Source organism: Sceloporus undulatus, chromosome 1 (assembly GCF_019175285.1).
Source record: "Sceloporus undulatus isolate JIND9_A2432 ecotype Alabama chromosome 1, SceUnd_v1.1, whole genome shotgun sequence".
In the NCBI taxonomy this organism is placed as follows: Eukaryota; Metazoa; Chordata; class Lepidosauria; order Squamata; family Phrynosomatidae; genus Sceloporus; species Sceloporus undulatus.
Genome location: NC_056522.1, coordinates 161,555,236 through 161,568,548, shown reverse-complemented (window position 1 = coordinate 161,568,548; position 13,313 = coordinate 161,555,236). Strand labels below are relative to the sequence as shown.

Here is a 13,313-nt window from a genome sequence, read left to right as displayed (position 1 = left end):
TGTATGTATGTATGTATGTATGTATTATGCACCAGTCCACATACCATCTTGCAGAGTTCACAGAGAAAAATAGATGCCCCCCTGTTTCCCAAGCAGCTCAAGATTGAAAACAAACAATCAATTTAAAACCAAAGATCACGAAGGAATAAGGAAGGTGGGTTGCGATGAGCACCAGAAAAATAAGTGACATATTCTTTTAACTTGGTTACAGTTAACCAAGTTAATTGAGGATTAAATGAATAAAATGAAAAACTTTACAGAAAAGTTGTGCTTTGAGAAGGAACCTGAAGGTGAAGAAAAAGGAGGCAACATGGACTTTTGATGAGAGGAATTCCATGTTGTGTGATCTAGACACAAGAATAGTCAATGTCATGATGAGTAGACAAGAAATTTTCAGAAGACTGAATGCTGTAGATTTGGAAGGAGACACAAGGATGAAACAAGAAACAAGGGCTGAAAGTTAGAATAGAACCAGGTCGTGGGTAGCTTAAAAGGCATCTGAGTGTCATAGACTGTTGTGGGCAAATAATTCTGCTTTAATAACTCTATACATTTTAAACCCTATTTAAAAGGCAAATATCTGGCCTGAAGAGTTTATAATCCGGGTTTAAACAGAATAGGCTTGACAGATCTCCACTCAATGTGAATTTGGACATATCTGGCCCACATGCTGATTCTTAAGCCTCTAATTCCACCCCCAAACTCCAAACCCTTTCATCAATGCTCTGGCTTTCCAGTGTGTTCAATCCTTTATCACAACAGATATGCAACTTAAGCAATAAATAAATAAACGGGAAATATTTCCCACAAAGATATTAATTCTGTCAAAACACTCACCATGGCAGGATGTTAATCCTTATTATCCTGAAAAGATTTACCTGAAACCATGCACTTGTCCCATATTTTCTTATCTGTTGTCTTGTGAACATGTCTAATTTTCTTGATATGAATGATTCATCTTTATTCATAACTTGTGATTATAATTTTAGATGGCATTTTCTATCCCTCACAAGCAAAATAACTATGGTCCCAAGTGATGTGTCCATGACACTTTCTCTAAATTACAAATGTGCTCATCAGCTCATAATCAACTCAGAGACTCCTACTTTAGAGAGTCCACTGGTGGAAAGAAAACACTGGGCCACCTTATCTTTCTTAATAATAATAATAATAATAATAATAATAATAGGATTTATTTATATGCCACCCAATCACTGGGAATCCCAGTGGCTTACAACAGAGGGAATAATAGACAGTTCCCTGCCCTCACCAGCTACTTTCCACCCAGCGACTTTCTTAGGATCCCTTGATACCTTTAATCAGTTCTTCAAGAGAGCATTCTACTCCCCAAATGTGAAAATTATTAGATCTAATGGATACTCAGACTCATTTTGTTACAGACTGACATATATCTGGACCTCATGTGTGGCCAATCCTCCCTACAACTTAATAGGATGGAAGAGATAATCAAGCTAGTCTGGGGTAAGTATACACTGGAGGTTCAATTAGTGAAATGTATCCTTTGACAAAGTTATCTCTGAAATGCATTGTGAACAGAAATCTTTCTTTATACAGTAGTTGTGTTCACAGGGACCATATATAGTGTATATTTACACCACATTCATATTAGCAAAGCATCCTAGGAGCTCTATTTTCAGTCATTATGTGGAGACATTTCTGACTTGACCACAGAATGGTAGTTCCCAGAAGGGAGTGAAAATTAATTTTTTCATGCTTTTAATGTAATTTGTTTTGTTCTGAAAATACATTATACCTGCTTGACCCATTTCTGTGTAGTAAATGAATATTAGATAAATAATTTTACAGTGCACGTCTTCAGCTTAAGTCAGTGATGGCGAACCTATGGCACGCGTGCCAGAGGTGGCACTCAGAGCCCTCTCTGTGTGCACATGTGCCGTCGCCCCAGCATAGAGTTTGCCATAGTTTGTTACTAGAAAGCCAGAGGGACACGGCACTTTGCAATAAATAAGTGGGTTTTAGGTTGCAGTTTGGGCATTCAGCCTCTAAAAGGTTCACCATCACTGGCTTAAGTGATGAACCAGGGATGGCTAATACTTTAGGTAAAGTATAATAAAAACAAATCTGACAAGAGCAGGAATCAAAACTAACGACAGTATATTTAGACAACCAAACAATACTCCAAAATATCCAGAAGTGTAAAATGAGGATGGGCAACTATTGCAGGTCCAGGGGCCATCTTTGTGCCCTGGCAGCCTCCAGGGTCAATAGGAATTACTCAAATCTAAAAGAAAAAATCCAAAGTGGCCAGAAATACACTTCTGATTTTCAAAAAATGTTTTGTTTCATTTTGTTTTTAATCACAGGAAGGCCTTGTACCTACAGGCTCCCAGTGCAGAAATTCACCTTCTTTTTCAGCCAGCAAAAGACTGACCTAGAAATTCAAGAGACACTGAAGGCCATAAAAATATCCTTGGAATCACACTTTGCCCACTCCTGGTTGTTGTCATTTCCTCCAGAGCATTTACAATTTATGGCAACTCTAAGGTGAATTTATCGGCAAGGTTTGTTCGGCAGTGTGTGTGTGTATGTGTTGTCATTGCCTTCCTCTGAAGTTGAGAGAATGTGACTTGTCTAAAGTCACTCAGTAGATTTCTATGGCTGAGCAGGGATTTGAAGTTTGGTCTCCCAAAAGTCCTAATCTAAATTTGGTCTCCTAAGAGTCCTAAACTCAAACCACTACACCATGCTGACTCTGGTTTAGATATTTCAGCCTATTTTCTGGAAGATAGTAACATACATTGCAGGTCAATTCTCACCCGGGAGGACATTCCAAAGACACAAACATGAAGAGAGGCCTGACATGAGGAAGAGAGATACTCAAATTATAACATGATCATGATGAAAGAGAAGAACTGCTGGACTTGGTTCCCTTCCCACCACCTTTCCCTTCTCCTTTTGTGTCGTGTCTTCTTAGATTGTAAGCTTGAGGGCAGGAAACCGTCTAATTAAATGATCATATGTACAGTGCTGTGTAAATTTACAGCGCTATATAAATAAAGCGTAATAATAATAATAATAATAATAATAATAATAATAATCTAAAGAAATGCTTTAAAACAAAACAAGAGATAAATACAGAGTCAAAAAGGGCCAAGAAATGATACACATAGCGAATATGTTTTTTTCCCTTCCTGCCTGTTTATGAGACCTCCACCTACCCAGAGACTCTCTACCATCACTAATTTTGGTGCTGAGCTATCCACATTTCAGCAGCATGAGGTCTTTTGAACGGCATGTGGAGGTTTAAACCAAGTCCATAGGGATGTGTACCATGTTTTAAACCAGTACTATTTTTCTGGAACCCTCCAACATGTATGATTCTCATTGAAACCAAGGTGTGTTCTTTCCATGTGCCTTGTTGATAATAAAAAACACAGGTTGTGTATCCTTAGTGTGGTTTCCACTTCCAGCAGCAAATATTCAGTGCAGTGTGGTGCAGGGGAAGAGTGCAGCCCCCTGTGGTTCAGAGGGGAAGAAAATTGGCCCTGTGATCCAGCCCACTTGCCTCGCTCTGTTTTAAAACAAGGATTGTTCCCCACAACATGAAAACATGAAAAACTATCTTACCTATTTACGTAGGTGGTAGCAATTCCTGTGGTCTGTCCTGAAGAAATCAAGAAAAGTCTCAGTATCCTGTGAAAAACAAATAAGTTCCCTTTCAGTTCAGAAGCAATTATTTTCAAAATATTTTGATTCCTTGTCCTTGTCTCTGTCACTGTGGATATTTCTATGTCTAATCCTAAACATTTCCTTCTGGGTCAAATGGTTCTCTTGGTTCTGGGCTTAATGTTTATGTGGTTTTTTTAAAAAGAACTCTTTTTCTTCCCTATGGGTTCAGTGATCTTAGGGGGAAAGCAGACCGACAAAATGCAGTGTCTTCCCAATGACCTGAGGGCATCGCATAAGCATGATGCATGCTCCCAAGATGCTGGGAACACGCTGTGAAGCCGCCCCACTGCCCTCATGGTGGAAGTTTTTTGGTGCTCCAGCAGCATGGTGTTTAGACACGTTGTGCCACTAGAGCTCTGAAAAACCACCGCCACAGCAGCAAAGGCACCTTTGTGGGCTTTCTGATGCTTCTTTTTGTGCTGTGAAAATGCCAGGTTGGGGGTGTGGTGTTGCTGAGGTGCCATGTCATGCAGCTCTGCGGCGGCCCCAATCCAGCATTTTTGGTCTGTTTGTTTTGGCCCTTAGTATGTTTTATCAAACTTAAGACATGCCCTGTTAGACAAGTATGGCTCAATTAATAACATGTTAGTTTTTCTATAATGGATTAGTCTATTTAAGGATTGTGTTAAGTTTTGGTAGGATGTCATTTTCATTTTTCCACATTTGAATTCTTCTAACTTTTCAGAAACTCCAGTTAAAAGGCACTGAAATAAAGTTATCAGGCATCCCCAGCTAGAGCTGGTTTAGATGTAACATACATGAAGTAAAAAAAAAATTAGTGATGTATGCAAGTCTTACTATTGCCTGTTGACATGGTGACTCCATGAATTTCATAGGGTTTTCTTAGGCAAGGAATACTGAGCAGTGGTTTGGCCAGTTCCTTTCTCTGAATGGCATGAAACACACCCTACAGTATCTGGTATTTATTGGTGGTCTCCCATCAAAGTACTATGCAGGGCTGACACTGCTTAACCTCCAAAATCAAGCGGGATCTCATGTTTTTAGGGCATTTGCTTGGGATGTATACCTTCATAAAAACCATTTTTGTCCTCTGTGTAAGAAAGTTGGTGAAAAACTGTATAGTGTTTGACTATCATTCACAGTTCAGGATTTGTCCCTTATAAAAAATTGCATGTGGACTTTTGGGTGGAAAACATAATATTTTCTCTACATTTTGTTTAGAAAATATATCTTCTGCACAGAACAAGTCTCAATTGTGAAGATTCTTGTCCATCTAAAATTTTCCTCATCGGGGTTTCCTGACATTTAAGAAACGTTTTAGCCATCATTCAAATATCTTTGAATATTCTCCCCTTCCCAAAGAAAAGAAATGATCAGAGAATAAGCTAGAAGAACTTATGGCAGGTATGAGCCAGCATCTCCATCTATGAGAATCCTCCTTCTCAGCAGTTCTTTCACAGCATCTCTGTGTGACAAGTGGGGCTTCTCTCAAGGATGTGTACGTGTGAAAGATTCACACCTTTCTATTTTAGGTACAGATCTAAAAATATTTAAAGTATGACAGTGGGAAAAATACAGTTTTGGAAACAAGCACACCCACCCACCAGGTAGACAGGATTGTGGAAAAGACCTTTGACAACCGACCTGCCAGTGAATTCTCACTTGTTTTGAATTCCAAAAGTAGTTTATCTGTTTGTTTATATAATATGCCACCTTTCTCCCCAAGTAGGACTCAAGAAATCACTTAAAACATGATACAATTAACATTGTCACATTTAAAGCAGTATAAAATTATATTAAAACAGTATAAAATTCATTTTAACACATACAAAAGTTAAAAATAAATAAAAACAGCCCCATAAGAAACCTCCCTGATAGTGATACTAAAAGCCTGCTTAAACAAAAAAGTATTTGCCTCTGAAAGCAGGGAGGGGGGCATCTTAATCTAATGTGAAAGGGATTCCAGAGGGTGGAGTAGCCACTGAGAAGGCTCAATCTCATGGCCTCACCAAGCATGCCTGTGATAGAGGTAGGATTGAGTTAAAGCCTTCCCCTGTAGATCTTAGCACCCTTGCAAATTCATATGGGGAGACATGGTCTTTCAAATGGTCCCGACCTAAACAATATAGGGCTTTATATGACCAGCACTTTGAATTATATCTAGAAACAAACCGATATCCAGTGAAGCTGTTTCAAAGAGGGAGTTACAATAATAGTCCAAGTGTGCTGCTATCAAGGCATATGTTGGTATGGCCAGATCTGACATCTCAAGGAATGGGCATAGCTGGCAGACTAGTTTTAGCTGTGCAAATACACCCCTGGACACTGCTGAAACCTGGACATCCAAGAATAGAGTTGAGTTGAGGAGAACACCCAAGCTGTGATTCTGAGATTTCAGGAGGTGTTTAACTCTATCCAGCACTGGCAAAGTCCCTATTTCCTGATCTGCCTTATGACTAACCAGGAGCATTTTTGTCTTGTCTGGATAAAGTTTTAATTTGTTTGTCCTCATCCTTACTAACAACAAACATTGGTTCAGTGCTGATACTACTTCCTTTGAATCAGATGGGAATGAGAGAAATAGTTGGATGTCCTGAATATACTGGTGGCACTGCACCCCAAAACTACAGATGACTCTCTCAATGGTTTCGTGTAGATGTTAAACATCACAAGGGACAAAACAGAATCTCAGAGGGAGATACCCAGAGCAATGAACAAAAATCCATCAGCACCTCTGAGTTCACCCCTGCTAGAAAGATCAGAACCACTGCATAACAGTCTCCCCATCTCAGAGAGTAGGCCCAGAATGATACCATAGTTGATGATATTGAAAGCCTCTGAGAGGTCCAGAAGAACCAACAGGAATACACTCTCATATCCCGTTCCCTGTATAGGTCATCCACCAAGATGACCAAAGCTTTCTCCTTTCCTTAACAAAGCCTGAAGCCAAATTGAAATGGATCTAGACACTCCATCTCATTTAAAAAACCCCAGAGCCAGGAAGCCACCACACACTGCAGACCTTTGCCCAAAAATTGGAGACTAGCCAATAACTATTTTTATTATTGGCTTCACCACGATTCCCTTTAGGCAGAATGGAAACTTTCCTTGCTGCAGTGAGGTATTCACCACTCCCCTTACCACTTTATTGGTCCCCCTCCAGAAGCTAGGAAGAGCAAGGATCCAGTATACACATGGTGGCTTTCACTTCTCCAAGGAGCCTATCCACATTGTTAGGCTGGCAAACTGAAATATATCCAATAATACAGGAAAAACAGGCAGCAAGATTATGTTCACTGGACCTATCTCAATTACAACATCTAAGTCAGAGCAAATCTGAGCAATTTTGATGGCAAAATGTCTTGCAAATTTTTCAGTGGTCTGTTGAGTGGTCTTTATCTTCTTCTTGTGTGCCCCTGTGTAAAAGGCCCCTGACCACTCAAGACAGCTCAAGAGAACAGTGCTATACAGATGCAATGCTCCTCAGTATAATTTCTTCACTGCCACCATCACATTGTAGGCCTTCCAATGAGCTCTGACACGTGTTCAGCCAGACTAGCTCCAAATTTTCCACCGTCCATCATCGCTCTGGTTTCTGTTTCACTTCTTTCATCACTGTCAGCTCCCTAGTAAGCCAGGCCCAGGAGTCTCACTTGGCTGCACTTCATGGTGGTGGGTTGCTTTGGGGCAGTTGTGTCCACCAACCTGACAGGAGCAATTCACTCTTTTGGGGGTTTTGATACAACAAGGCCAAACTTCATTGTGTGTTAGACATGGAGGAGAGGTGTCTTGGTATAAAAGAGTGTAGATTAATAAGCTTCGGTGTGTTTACAATGAGCTCATGACAAAATGCTGCTCTATCCTGCAGCCTTTGCAAAGCCCTGGAGGAGGGGGGAAGAGGCACCAGTCATCTCAATGCAGTAATGAGCTGTATTAAAATGAGCGGATTGGAATGAGGGCTATAGCTCACATTGATTTGCAAGCAGCATCCATGAGATGCAGAGGAATTTTAAAACAAATTAATTAAGCATCCTCTGGCTCAGCAGAATGATCAATAGAAGGGAGACATCTAAGCGCCTTCAGTATCAGCAACCTTGCTATGCCTTCTGATGTGCCACTGCAGCAAAAAAAATATTCAGCATGTTTTAGCTCAGGGGATGCAATCAAGAGTATTGGTAATAGTAGTTATTTGCTCTAGAGATACCTATTAGACGGAGATATAATCAAAACCATGGTATGGTCTGCAGCATCTAAACATTCAGATAATAGGAATGAAAAAAACAGATTAGGTTTGCCCAGTCCACTTATTTTACAAGAAATGAAATGAAATAAGCCAATTAAGAGTTGTAAATTTTTCCTAAAGTGAGGTCTGGTTTTAAAAGCCCTAAAGCTGTATTAAATACAATTTATATATTATAGGCAAAGCATTCATATAAACAAATGTGTGCTTTTTGTGTGGGGATTGCTGAAAATGTCAGCATTTACAAAACCAAATTTGGCTAATACTTGTCACATGGCCACCTCTCTGCTTAAAATGATCCCTGATGTTTTTGTCTGCATAAACCAAAATTATTTTTCTAATATTTCTTAACTATGTTGGTCATTCAAGATTACAGTACAAAAGTGTAACCTAGAATTATGCATTTCCAAAAAATATTTATTATAATTTCACATATAGAGAAAAACATATTTGAGATAGTTATAGATCAACATAATAAACATCTTAATAAGCACTTTTACCCATTTCCCCCCTCATGATCCCTATGCACTGAATAATGTAGGGAATATGTAGGGATCATGAAATTCACCTACGTAATCCTGATTTACCAGGCAGCAGCCTCTACAAGGGATGAAGGTCTATTCTCCAGTCAATCATGATGCAGGAAAATGATGTTTCCACCAGCCTCCTGTGAGCGATCTCACAAGTACCCTGGTTCTCTCTGTCGCACTAGAGATTGCTTGCAAGAAGGAGGTGGAAAATACAGTCCCTGTTGCTTGCAGTGACTGCTGCCCAGTAAGTCAAGCTTAGGCCATAAGACATTACTTAGCTACGCAACTAAGGCAATTAATGTAGGGCATGTAGAATTTCAGTCATGGTTTGCACAGATGTATTCACTGCTCTGCAAGAAAATATAAAAGATTACATATTGGGAGCAGGCCATCGTGGATAAAATTAGGGGTGCTGATAATAAGGGAGACAAAATGAGGGCATTATCCTCCAAATATGAATTCTGCCTCCTAATTACAGTACATGTCTTTCAGTCCCCCAGTTTTTAACATTGCAGAGAGTGGGACAATGAAAATTGTTAACAGCTATTTCTTTTGTTCACATTCCATTCATCACATTGCCTGCCTCTTTTTTCTTAGGATGCCTAAACAGTGGGTCCTCCACGTCCACTGGGGTTAAGGGCACAGGATCCCTGTGAAAGTGGAAAAACTGCATTTAAAAACAACAACAGTTTTTTCTTAGGTAGCAGAACACTGGCCTAGGAATCTCTAGGTCCTCCAGTGCAACTGTATGATCAATATCTGCTGGACATTGACCATTGGATTGCACTGGAGGACGTACAAATGTCTAGAGAAGTGTTCTCTCTAAGAATCTCTACATCTTCCAGTGTAGCTATGGTGAAAGTTGACCACAGAGTCACACTGGATGACCTAAATATTGCTAGAGAGAACATAATAATCAAATCTGTGAAGTTTATCGCACCGGGTTCTCGGCCCGGCCCGACAGGAAACGGAAACGAGTGGGGGACGGATTTTACCGCACACACCCGTCCCTCACTCGTTCCGTTCCCCCTCTCTTCCCTGCCCTTTTCGTTCCAGAGGGAACGCTTTTTGAGAACTGTTCAGAACAGTTCTCAAAAATTTCCCCCTCTGGAATGGATTAAGAACGGAAGAGAGGGGGAACGGAACGAATGAGGGACGGATGCGTGCGGTAAAATCCATCCCCCACTCGTTCCGCACTCGGCCCTGCTCCTTCCGTTCCGTTCTCAGAACGCACGGAAGGAACGCAGTGTGATAAACTTCTGTGAATAATCAAATCCCCCAAAAGACGAAGTTGCAAATCTTAAGGACTGAAAGTTCCTTCTTCTAAGTGTTCAACTGAAGCTTTAGATTTCTGCAATGAAAATTTGGGGAATGAAGAAAAATGTCACTGAGCAGAATTTTTATGGGGAGGGGGAAAGCAAATTTAGGGAGTTCTAAGAAGTATAGAGCAAGGCACTGAATGATGATAGAATGATAACAGCAGATTGTGAAAAGCAATTGCAACAGGACTGCTTGGAATTCCTTCAGCTGGTGTGGCTGCCTGGCTTTCTAAGTTGGGTTTTTAGGGTGTCAAATCAGGTGATGTTGCTATGATGACAGATCTTGGCCACTGTGTTCCCTTCTCTCCTCTGCCAAGCAAAGTCTGATGTGCTGGCAGGATTTTGTTTTGTATTGCATTTGCTTTTAATTCCTTGTTAAGAGAACAACAACAGAGAAATACTTCAGGGATGGAACATTTAAAGCGAATATCAGGGCTCTGCCTGCACCTGAGGGTGACAGTTACATGGGGGTAAGGGGAGACCGTTATATGTAGCACAGCATGATCACAGCCATAGAAACTCTCCAAACCAGTGTAATCATTGCTGTATAAATGACATTTGTTCTTTGCAATTATGGCCCACATAATATAAGTGAAAAACTGAGGAAGATGCTAAACTTATAATTAATGCTGCAACACTTACAATGCTCTGCACAGAGTAGCATGTCATTAAAATTACATCTCTTTGGGGGGGAAACAAGGTGCCTGGCTTTCTAGCCAATCAGACAGGAGTGAGTCTGAAGGTTGTTTTGTTGATCCTGTCAAGAGGAGGCATTTTAATATGCTGCTTGAAATATGTGCCACCTGCTACTTTTATTAGCTATAATTTACGATGCAACCAGTGCTTGTAAATTCTTACAATGGTTTAAGAGACCAATAAAATCAAGTGTTCATGGGTTTCAGTCCCACAGATCACCCTCTTTGCCACAAAACCTGAAGGTGTAGGCTACAATCCCAAATGTTTTGTACATGACACTGAGCTTTATAGGACAAATGTCAAAAATAACCACAAAAACTATTGTTGATTTTGGAATTATTTCCAGCTACTCCATTGTAAATTATGAAGAAAAAGAGACTCTGATGGAAGGCAAAATAGCTAACATGAAGGTTTGAAATCCTAATAGACTGCATTAGTTCTTAGTTTTTAAAAGCACAAATTGGCACCCTGCCTCAATGCAGACTTTACACTAAGCCATAGTTTGCCTTAGTGATAGCTAAACGCTCAAGTGATGTTTTGAACTGCTGGCATTTGTGTTATTTATATTTATAGCAATATACGTCTCTGCCTGCTTCATTATCACGTGCAAGAAATAATAATTTCAAAGGTTTTCTCAGTGCTTGGTAAGATTATGAGTTTTTCAAAAAAATTATTACAAATATTTAAATGCACATCTTTTCAGTAGGTTTTCATAGTATTTTCGTATTGTTTTTGGAGATCATTTTTTGTACAAAAATGGAAAGACAACATTTTTGCACAGAAAACAGCATTTTAGCACAAACTATGTTGTTGAGAGGCAGTGTGTTGTAGGGTTTTGAGTGTTGGAGTACAACTCTGGAGACCAGGGTTTGAATCCCTTCTCAGCAAAGGAAACACACTGGAAGACCTTGAGCAAGTCACACTCTCTCTGACTCAGAAGAAGACAAAGGCAAATTCCTCATGAACAAATTTTGCCAAGAGAACCATGTGATAGGTTTGTCTTAGGGTTGTCATAAGTTGGAAATGGCTTGAATGCACACAACAACAATGATGTTTTAAGCACAAATTAATTTTTGAAAGGAAGTCCTAAATGCAAAAATCAGAGTGTATGCTGCATATATTTTACCTCTTTGCACTTTCAGTTTTTTATTTTTCCTATTTGTCCTTTTAATTGTGTATCATGTTTTGGTGGCTCCTTTTCTATTTATCATATAACAGCAAGTTAGTGCTTTGATATACCATGTATTTGTATCTTTTTTGCTTTTTAGAGTATTGGAGGGAGGGAAGAGTTCCAGCTGGAAGGACTGTGTAGATTTTTAGTTATACTGTGCCCATTGTATGTTTGGACATTGAAAAGATCATTTAAATTTGTTGGTTAGCACAAATTGTGGCTTCTCATTATGACTGAATTGATTCTAAGTTAGAATGCCTGAGATTATCTCTCTTGTATATAACAAATGCCATAACAAAACGTATTGTGGCTTATGCCAGGATGCTTTCTTGAGCTCCTACACAGAAAGGCAAGATATAAAGAAATGAACAAACAAAGGATAATTTTGGAAGCTTTAGGTGCTATAATCTATGTGTGATGGAAACCTGAAATTACCTTGCAGGTAAGAAATTCCATTCCATATAGTCAAGCACTGGCCTTCAGACCTAAAAAGCCTTTTCTTTTTCCATTCTAAGTCTATGCTCAGATGAGAGAGATTCTACACTAGACCATTGTTCTTCCTAATTCAAGTATTGACGTGTCCCAAAAAACACTAATGGACTTCTACTTACTCAATTCATCTTCATCTATTGTTTTAGGATTAGTCATGGACACAGTGTAGTCAGTGTGCTGCATGTGAGCCCAGGAACCAACTTTTGTGACCTCTGAAATTCACTCACCCAAAACCCAATACCTCACATTAAAAAAAAAAATCAGCATGATTTTGGAACAATGTTTACTGTCAAATGAGGCAGAAAGCTGCTCAAACACATGAAATACCCACCATATAATTACTGCAGAACCCTGTCCTACTCCAAATATCTCAATTTTCCTCTGCATTTCCTCTTAAATACGTAATTTCCTCTTACATTTTAAGAGGAAAGCAAAGAATTTGGGCCTGCTCTGTAGAGTGTAATCCATTGCCCATTGGCACTAATGAAGTTGCCCACTCTTGTGTTAGGGCAATAAACCTTTGCTTCAGGATAATACAGTGTCCCAGGGGCCACATGCACCACTCCCAAGGTTGCTTTTATAGCCGTCAACCCTTTCAGATTCTCCAGAGCACCCTTTTGCTGCTGCTCAAAAAGAGATTAACATTCTCTCCCGAAGGAGAGAATAGAGTGAGTAAGACATTGTCCCAAAATCATGGTGGTTTTTTTTTTAATGTGAAGTATTGGGTTTTGGATTACTGGGTTTCAGAGGTTACAAAAGTGTGTTCCCAGGCTCACATGCAGCACACTGACTACACTGTGCCCATGCATACCCTAAAAATAATAGAAGAGGATGTTTGATTTAAAAATGCCCATTTTTCAAAACCAGAAGGGGATTTCTCTCCACTTCCTTTTTGTTTGGTTTGGTTTCTTGCAGTCCATGTGGACCTGGGGTGATCCACAGGCAGAAACCTGCCCTCTAGATCCGCTATCTGTTAGCCATCCTTATTCTAGGGGATCATAAAAATGATATATGATTCACTTTCATATTATTCTACAATGGACAGATATCAAACATTACCAGACCACTGTCTTTCAGGCTTTCCTCTGCCATGTTAACATTTCGCAGTTGGCCCCAGAAGCACCCAAAAATCTAAACGCATTCTCATGGGAATATAGCAACAGCAATACGATTTACATTTCTAGACCACTTAA

At 39.7% G+C, this 13,313-nt stretch overlaps 1 protein-coding gene across 1 annotated transcript in view; it reads right to left on the bottom strand.

The window, feature by feature from the left end:
- The window catches only part of MAP2 (microtubule associated protein 2), a 329,228-nt gene that overhangs the window by 149,759 nt on the left and 166,156 nt on the right, over window positions 1-13,313 (bottom strand). The window contains 1 exon segment of the mRNA XM_042447021.1: window positions 3,610-3,675. The gene's annotated coding sequence lies outside the window, so the exon portion shown is untranslated.